The sequence below is a fragment of the Lampetra planeri genome, chromosome 27 (assembly GCF_965212315.1).
Source record: "Lampetra planeri chromosome 27, kcLamPlan1.2.h2, whole genome shotgun sequence".
Classification (NCBI taxonomy): Eukaryota; Metazoa; Chordata; class Hyperoartia; order Petromyzontiformes; family Petromyzontidae; genus Lampetra; species Lampetra planeri.
In genome coordinates, this window is record NC_136133.1 from 4,785,895 (window position 1) to 4,795,433 (window position 9,539).

The following is a 9,539-nucleotide window of genomic DNA, read 5'->3' on the forward strand; positions in this document are numbered from 1 at the left end:
GGATATCGTTTGTACAGCCTTGATTTATTTTCAGCACCCATAAACATTGCTGCAGGGACACGTGGCCTGCTGAGAAATGCCATCTCGGCGCTGCCCAGTTGGATTTAATACAGCGACAGGATATCGCGTTATTAACATCACCCCGACAACTTTTTTTGTGCGCCTCAATGTTCCCCGCTGCAACAGGAGAGGCAGTGTCCTTCCAGAAGGGCAAGTTGTTTAGCGGTGGTGATTGCTTTGAGATGGAACCTCGTATATTCAACCCAAATTAACGTTTTCAAATGTGCTTGTTGAAAGATTTGACACAAATGCCACCAGTGCTGTGTTAACTTTCTTTGTGACTCGGCTGGAAGATGGCTATGCCTGAATTTTGTTTCGAAGATGGGCTTCCCCCAAATATAAGCTTACGGAGTAGCACAAAGCTATTAGATGAAATTCAAAGCCGCACAAGATGAGCACTCGTAATAAAAGATAACATTCCAAACTTAAGTTTAAAGTATATCCTTACTAAAGTGGAATGTGCCTTTTTAAACCACTATACATTGCAGTTCTAATAAAGTGAAACGATTCTACTTGGTTGTGGCAGTCCAAAATATTACGTTTTTTGTGTGGTTTTTTTCATTGTCGCTAGTCAACTCCTGCAACGGCTCACTGCCAGGTCGTACCCGTTGAGTGTTTTAATTTCTTGTTGTGTCGTTGCTTTTGTTTCCACGTAACAAATTCCCCCCCCCCCCCTGTTTTTTCTCTTTTCCTGTGCAGTTTTTTTCTTCTAGATGTTGGTTGTGCCGTTAACAATCGTGTCGGTGTGACCATGTGACGTCCTCCAGCCAATCAGTCATCGTCCCGTCCCTGTCCGCTCACCTCTGATCTCCGTTCCATCGTGCTTTGGTTACGTATTTTAAGGTGTTTTTTTATATATATCGTTTAATTTCGTTACACATACAACATGAACTTCATTTTGACTGCCTTGGAATACTCGCTGGCCATCACTTGTGCCAATACAAATGTTTAAAGATGCCCATGCTTGCATTCTGCGTAAAGTGGCAACTGTATTTGCCGTAGCAACAGTACCTGCCAGGATTGTCTGTGTGATCTGCCACGTGGTTTTTTTTGTTTGCTATTTGTTCCATTTGAGCCCAATTATTCACAAAAAGGTTGTCCCATAAACCTGGTCTTTATAATGAGTGACATGCATGGAAGTTTTAATTATTATTTTTTTATCATGAAACCACCTGTAACTAGATGTGCAAATTTGTCCCCCAAAATACATGACTACCAACTCGCAACGTTTTTCTACATTTGGCACCGTGACTCGCATTATGTATAAAATACAACATTGTACAAAGGCAAAATATATGGGATGTTGAAGAAGATTGTCCTCTGAATTTAACCGCACTAGACTCTCCATTAATTGCACCTAATAGGGACAGTTTGTGTGGATGAACACGTTTTTATGGTTAATTGACTTAAGTGAAATCAAGATTTTCTTGAAGCAGACAGGGAGGAGGGAGGGTTGGGTATTCTGGGCAACGGCTGCACAAAGTAAAGGGCTGAGGAGAAGTGACGTTTCCTTTTTTTGAGTGTCTTGCAGAATAAAATTTAACTCGGCTTGACTGAAGTGCAGTTCATCGAGAGTCTACTGTATTTTGTCACGATTTTTCCTCAATAAATGTTGCTCTCTTCTGTGCTTGTTTAATGTGCCGTGACCTCTGCGGCCTCTGCTAGTCAATTTAGTACATGCCATGTCAGTGGAATCTCGATGCTTTCAATTGGGCGGTACTTTTCGTTTGTGTTGTGCATTTGTGCTCTGCAAAATGACGTAACTTCACCTTTGCGCAAACTTCACCTTTGCGCACGACCAACACGCGTTGGGAACGCGTGTAGAAGAAATCCCTCCAAAACGTGTTTTGTGCACGTGTGTTTGACAGCCAAGTTGTTTTAAAAAAAAAAAATCTATAAATGGCCCACTTAAACGCATCATATTTTGACCTGAAAGATACAATTAGAAACCGTCAACATATTAACGTTGGAGTAAATACCTTCATATATATTTTTTAGCAATTCACTCTTTATTTGGACACCGTAAGTTGCTGCCATCTGAAAGTTGTCTTTGTTGGTGTCTACTGACCAGTTACCTGGTCAGTTTATTTAATGGGAGAATCGAGCATGTGTATGTTGGTATTGTAATGGCCGAGTATAATATACGAATGGAACAAAAAAAGCGACAATGGTTCAGTCATGTTTGTGCTCCCATGTCATAGTTCGTGAGCTTGGATTCATTTCTCGTGGTTGCCTGTCAGTTTTCCCATGACTCGGGTAAATATATTTTGCACGGTGACTAAAGCTATCGCTGGACACCGTTTTTATCACATGTTGAGTGAAAGCAGGCATTGCAATTTAAAATTTGATACTTTCAAAAGAGCTTTCGTTTCGTCATTCACTTTGCCAACGTTTTTTTTGTCCCAAAGACCCCGTGTGAAAAGGGCCAAGGTTCCCCCTTATTTCTGGGTTAATTAGCATTTGACTTTTCTTTACAGTCATAAATTCTTTTGCGGTGCGTTTGTGCAAACCTTTTGTACCGAAGCAAGAAAATAATTTAAACATTTCTCGTGGCCATCACCTGCTAGGCTTTCGATCAGTTTGGTAACACGTAGAAAGTTCGTGTGCTTGGACCGAATTTGGCCGATCATTGCAAACGTTGTCTTTGGGAAGCACGTACTGACGGCAGGCCTCCAGTGTGTGTGTTACCTTGTGGTCTGGTGACTTCAACACATGGTTACAATTCAGTTGCGTAAAAGACACAGGCTCCTGTTACCACCTTGGCAGTATTGACTACCATAATTTGGAGAAGTCCAATGTTTCCACTTAAACTTGAGTGGACGCAAGTAAATTAAATTGAGTTTCATGGTTAAGAAGACCGGTTGACTGCTATTCTTTTGGAAGTTATTAGTGACTGAATTGGGGCCTTCTGTTGTGAGAATCCTGAAAACACTGTTTATACGCACGTATTATTTTCTGGCCATCACTGTTTTGATTGTCTTGATATCCTGTGAAAAATGATGGTTTATAGGCTGAAGGAACTGCAGCTTTAAACGTTAACGTTGATGCGAAGCAGTTGCGCTTTTGGAGGCATTGAATGTTTCTTATGCTAAAGACGCTGCATTGGTAAGTCATTCCCTAACCCAAGTCTTTTGTTTGCTTTACCTGTAGAATTTTATGTTTTTTTTGTATTGGTTCCTCATGATTATTTTTTCAATGTTTTGAATTGTGGGCCAATTGAGTTGTTTTCATTGTAATTTTCTATAGTTTTTTTACTTTCGCCACAAAGCATCTGAGTCCCAAAACCACGCCCCAAGGACTCTTGATGATAGGAATGTGAGGATCAGAAGTTTGTTAACATTTTTGCCTTGCGTGATACTTTAACATGAAATATGTTTATTAAGAAATGCTTTACAAAACACAGCGAGCCAGGCAACAGCCTGTGGGTTAGACGTGTTTTGTCATCTCATTCAGTGACATTAACGTTGATGTTATGGATCTAATTGTTTTAGTCGACGCACTGAGTTTTTTTTCTGAAATGTTTAATATTTTCTTTATTTTTTTACCTTTTCGTTTTGTGTCCATCCTATGCGATGTATAATGCAGGGTTTGAAGGGGGTGGATCTCAAACGCTGTCACACGTTAAACTTAATATTTTCAGGGACCGTTTTGGCATTGGTGGAGAAAGCAAAGTTCACCATTCACAATAAGTGTCACTGATAAGAGAAATATATTTTAGAGACTTGCCTTAATGTTACTGTGCAAGTTCACCGCAGCGGCAACTTTTTCATACCGTTTACTAACATTCTTCCTCGTGAAAAAGTTTAGTGAGCTGTGTTTTTGGATAGCGTATCAGTCTCGTAGGGCCCCCTCTACTCTGGTCTCCCTATTCTTAAGGCCACAATCCACGCCATTTACTTGACCTGTTATTGTAGTTAACGTCCTTTGGTCGTGTAAATGCTAGTACCCGTAGTACGAGCGTTTTCGAATTGATACGAATTGCTCTCGCCGTGAGATGGCAATCGTACTCCAGTCGCCCCCGCTAAAAGAGAGTCTCGGGCAGTCAATTGGCTACAGCTTTTTTTGGGTTAGATCGCGTAAATATAAATGCGTCATTAAACCCGCCACCACCCGACACAGCCAATTAGTAAGGTTTGTCATGGTAAAAAAACATACCAATTCGTTACTTGTAGAGCACACCGGTCTGTTTGGAGAGTAAACCCACAACATTTACAATTCGAGTACTTTACTGTGACTTTACACTCCAACGAATTGGCACGTTTTGCTTACCTTACTTATTGGTTATGTCGGGTGGTAGTGGGTTTATCGACGCATTTATTTACGCGATCTAACCTAAAAAACACCTCGTGGATAATATTGGTCGCGAAAGACCTACTGCGTGTTCAAGTCATTCAGGTTTCGTGCGGTTTTTTAAGATGCACGGTCAAGAAAACCATTCCCACGTATATCTTTTGGGGAAGGGCTTTACACTCGTGGGTGAGCTACACCGGTGCACAATGCCACATACTCTGCATTGGTTTCCCAGTATCTTTAACTCCTAGCTTACATTCACTGGTGCTATTTTTTTGCACACTAAATTCCTGTATCGGACAATGACAGTAAAATAATTTCTCATCCATGCCCTATGTCCAGTACAAATGTTGAAAATCACTGGACCCCTCCCAGTTGGCCAAGATCGGGTCCCCCCCCCACTTTTTTTTACCATGATGATAAGGTGAAAATTAATAAAACATTGAGCGCCTATTAAAATGCAACCTTAAATTTTAAGTTTGCATCGATTACTATAGCTCCAGGTAAGCTTTTTCTTTTTGCAAGCGGGGTGACCTATTGTGGGCCATGACAATTAAGGGAAATATTCTTATAAATGCATGATGGACCATGATGAAAGGTGAAAATGAGCTGTAGAGAGACTGGACAATTAGCAATCGGAGACGTTATTTGTGTATAGGATGACTGTATAAGAACTTTGTATTTTGCAAACTCATGAATTTGACTTATTAAGTACAGGTTTCCCTCGCTTTATGCAGTAGATGCGTTCCAAAATAAAAAGGGGGGGGGCAAAATTAAAACGCAAGAGACAGCTTGCATGCCCGAGGAGTAGCGGGCAATGCAGTACGCAAACAATCCTGTCGTACGTCTGGCCGGTGAGTGAATTCCAACCACTTGAACAGCAAATTTTACGGTAGAAATGGGTTTGCCACATACATGCAGCGTGAAATCGCACAAACCGGAAGCCGCGTAAAGCGAAGGGAAACAGTCGATTAGAGAGGGACATCGCCTCCCAATAATTTCTAGCCATGCTGTTCTTACAAGTTCACTTGAAGGAGTGAAGCCCCATCCACTTGTACACGGGAGTATCTTTGTGCATTGGCCAATGACGGTTCTGGGGATGTAAGTCCGAAAGCGTTCTGGAAAAGAAACCACCATTGTCACAACGCTAAATGTATTTTATTCCTTTAAACAGTTGACGAAAGGGAATGCATTTTAGCATGGCGTGTAGTGCATTATATAACCACGGATCCATTTAATAATAATGTACAGATATTTGAAATCCATTATTGCTATGTTTGTTATGGCGATCGTTTGACCATACGTTGCCAGGCTTGGACAGTGCTGGTTTTTGTGGAGAGGGGGGGGGGATGCCCCAGGACTGCTTGTATTGGGGGTGGGGTATTCTAGTTTTATAGCATCAATATTAGCATTGCACCAATATCAGAATTGCACCAATTTAATGCTGGCCTCAAATGTGTTTTTGTACAATTTCATTACGTTCTTCCAGTTAAGACTTCAAAGGTGTTTTTTTTTAATTAACTATTACATTATTTTCAATAGCCCAACCACCACCCAAAATTTAGCCACCATCGGGTAAAATACGGAGGGCTGGGGGGGGAGTTGCGAGTGGACGTTTTTTGGAGGCGAGTGAAAATGCCAATGAAGGAATTTGTATACATCGATACGGTACGTATGTTGCAAGCCTGATTTCTTTTGTTTGTGCTTTTTAACAAATCAAAATATTTAAAATGGGATTTGTCTAAGAAATGCGGTATTGCCAGTACGCTTTTGTTATCTTTTTTTGCTGCACAAGTTTATCTCGCATTGACACGCAAATTTGCAAAAATCAAAACTAACTTTTCTACAAATAACGCCACCACGTAAACCACCGCCGCCTCCCATCGACTCCTTCCAATTTAACATTGAACTTTTTTTAGAACAATTCCGTATTTTATTTGGATATGTTCCTTAAAGAGATGTACCGAATCTCCTTAAACCTTGACAGAAGTGTGGCATTAAATAATTTATAGATTTCATTTTTCCCCCCCTTGCCTGTCATACTCAAAGTTTATGTTGATAGTGCTTCAAACTTCTGTGCGCCTTTTGGTCCTACTACTCTCAGATTGCAAACATGTGGCTCTCCTCTCGGAGCCCAAACGCAAGATGTTCCCCCGAAAATTTCAAGACGCGTACTTTGATTTAAGAGTGTAAGCTGTTGAGCTCAGACATGCTTAGGATTTGAGTAGATATAATCGCTTGCTTGTGTGTCCTATTGCTTTCTTTTTTTGCGTTGGTGCCAACAAGATCCACGTGATCTGTCTAATGGTTTAGTACGTCAGGCATTTAAGATTGCAGGTCATAGCCACAGGGTTGGTGTGCAGATCTTTTGTTCTGTTATCGATGTGTTTTTAATTTGAGGATTAGTATATTTAATGTTTTGGAAGACCGAAATTTCTGTCCTTATTTTGAACTGAAAGCGATGCATGTCTTAACAGGTCATAATGTATCGAATTACCATTGCTTAAGAATTAAACATTGTTCTGACGTCTATACTCAAGGAAAAGTCTCCCCCTATTTATACCCGATCATAAATTGTCCATAAGTAACAAAGCATTGGCTTTTAAAATTACTACGATGTAATTATAAGCCCCTTGCCTTGACCACTGAAATTAAATCTCGTTTATATTAAAATCAAGACTTTACATTTTAAGCAAAACAGGTTCCAAGCGATTGAATAGCAAGGTACTAAGAAATCTACTGTATACATGAAAATGCGTTTTTTCCTGCATTGTGCATCTTTGTTGATTGTTATATTCCAACCACCAACCTTCATCCCATTCCCCCAAACCTTTCCTTTCACTTAAATAACGTCGGTTTTGTGTGTACGATTTGTTATTTGGAAGAAGGAAAAAAACTTTAAAGAAATAAACGTCAAACTTGTGTAGTTTGCTAGCTTGTCCTTCGGTCTGTGCGGGTTGCCTCGTTTGTCTCTTTTTCGCTTTGATGGCTTTTCACAAAAGTGTTGTGTGTGTGTGCAAAAACACCCGTAACTCGAATTTTGACCACGCGATAGTGCAATCACCTGAAACAAATCCATAGCTATGTACGTGTGTGTGCACAAATACAAATATAGCCCCCGTTTAGCCTAAACAGACTTGTAGGGGAAAGTGCTGTTAGCGAGCACCTATTGAAGGTCGGCACTGCACACGAGAGGGTGGGTGGCCAGGACCACTCCCGGTCGCCTTCGTCTCCCCCAGTGGCAATGTTTACACACCGCACTAGCTACTCATTTGAGTCTGAGTCGACTTAGTGGAGCCTCAGGACCGATTCACGCACTCGTCACTGGTGTTGGCCGTGGACGGGAATATAACTGGAGCGGCTGGGTTCGTAGTGCGGCGCGCTACGTACCCGGCAATGATGCAAAAATCGGACGTTTGTGCACAAACATTTATACCGTAGTGATTAAAGTGATTTTCAACTGCAGTAAATGTGATGGTCTCAGGCCAGTGACTAATTACTGCACTAAAGGAGAGATGAAAAATGCCAAACCGAAGATCGGAACTTCCGTACAACCATCGGTAAATAGAATGAGAATAAATCCTAAAACTGCGAAGTTAATTAAGGCATAATCAATGGTGGGAGCATGGAAGCGTCTAAAAGGACTTAACAAATCGTAACCCTGAGAGAAATATGAAACCATAATACTTGATACGGAATTCTAAAACTGTAGTCACTTTATACGCACATCTACATTATGAAAAATGAAATGTTGCAGGCAAATACTAATTTCTCATAGTTTGTGCTATGAAGAAGAGATTGCCCAAAACGTCACCTATTAAATACATTTTCTTTCGATTTAAGGTCAGTGTTAGTGACGGAATGTGACCTTTTTCTGAGATGCGAATGACGTTCTGGTTATTTGATATAAGGCGGGTTGGTTTTGGGTTGGCTCTGGAGTAATAGCAATGTTGGTGGCAACCGCTGGGAACCGTGATTCATCTGGATTCAACTCGACACATTCGTCCGTTCCACCGCCTTCGAAAGCAAATAATAGCTGCCCTGTGTCGAGCATTGGCTTTTATTGCAAAGAAAAAAAAATGTTCTGAATGCTCTTTGCCCGAAACGTCGCCCGTTCTATATTTCCGTCGACGTATTCGCCGAGTTTTACAATAAGAGGACAGAGACTCTTCTACTTAGGAACATTCAGAGATACGAACTAACATGGCCGTATGTCCAGTTGCCTGTTCGGACCGAGAGTCGCAAGTTCAACCGCGGCGCAATAATAAATAGATGGCGGTGGTGGCATCTACATCTGCAGAACGTGAGGAATTAATGACATCTACAGGATATTATACAACTATTGAAGGGATTCCCCGTGTTTGGTGTGCATGCCGAACAACATGTTTGGAATCGACAGGAGTAAAGTTGGACTTGAACAAATCGACTTACGAACAGACCTCTGGAACCTAACTCGTTTATAAGTCGAGTCCCTGTATCTATGATCTTAGGCCAGTCAGTAATGACCGCACTGCACTAAACAATGAATGGCAGTCTATTCCCGTCTCCGCGAAATTCCATATCGGGATGTTGCTACTACTGCCAATATTGCTGTGTGTAATCCTAATCGATTGCGGGTAATCGAATTTGGCAGATATTGAGAATACGTTTTTTTTTATCTTGGAGAAATCAAATTAAATGTGAAGCTCTTTTTCACTTATGTTCAGTAGAGGCATGGGTTCAGAAAGTTAAAGACCAAATAGTGTCTAAAAAATATCTAACTATAAATAAATATTCTAAAACGAAGTTTTTTTTTAACCAAATAAGGCCTACCGAGCTATAGAGCTCTTTTTTTCAGAAGACTATCACAAATGATAGCTCAACGAAGTGGCTTTTCATCCCGTGCAAATTTATTGCAGCCGCGGCACACAATGGCTTGCACTCGCCACAGAGCATCTGTAACGTTGTGTAGCAGCCTTTATTAGTTATTACACTCGCGGTAATAATCGGGGTGGCCGCTGGCTTCGAGCCGTGAACGTCTTACAGCAAGCGGCGAACGCCCTCCCGGTTCGGCCACTTGACCGCCAGAGGGCTTTTAAAGCCGTGCCAGCACCACCCCTTGGGAAGAAACCAAAAATCAGCAGCTGCTCATCAGGTAGAGGCACCGCTTGGGATTTCTGGCGTGGCTGTTTGCACCCCAACCAACCCAC

At 41.3% G+C, this 9,539-nt stretch overlaps 1 protein-coding gene across 6 annotated transcripts in view; it reads left to right on the top strand.

Moving 5' to 3' along the window:
- LOC144728055 (CUGBP Elav-like family member 1) overlaps nt 1-1,683 on the top strand; it is a 48,362-nt gene extending 46,679 nt beyond the window's left edge. For all 6 annotated transcript variants that reach the window (XM_078607283.1, XM_078607288.1, XM_078607287.1 and 3 more), the window contains one exon: nt 760-1,683. The gene's annotated coding sequence lies outside the window, so the exon portion shown is untranslated. The remainder of the gene's footprint in view (nt 1-759) is intronic.
- Nucleotides 1,684-9,539: the final 7,856 nt, after the last annotated feature.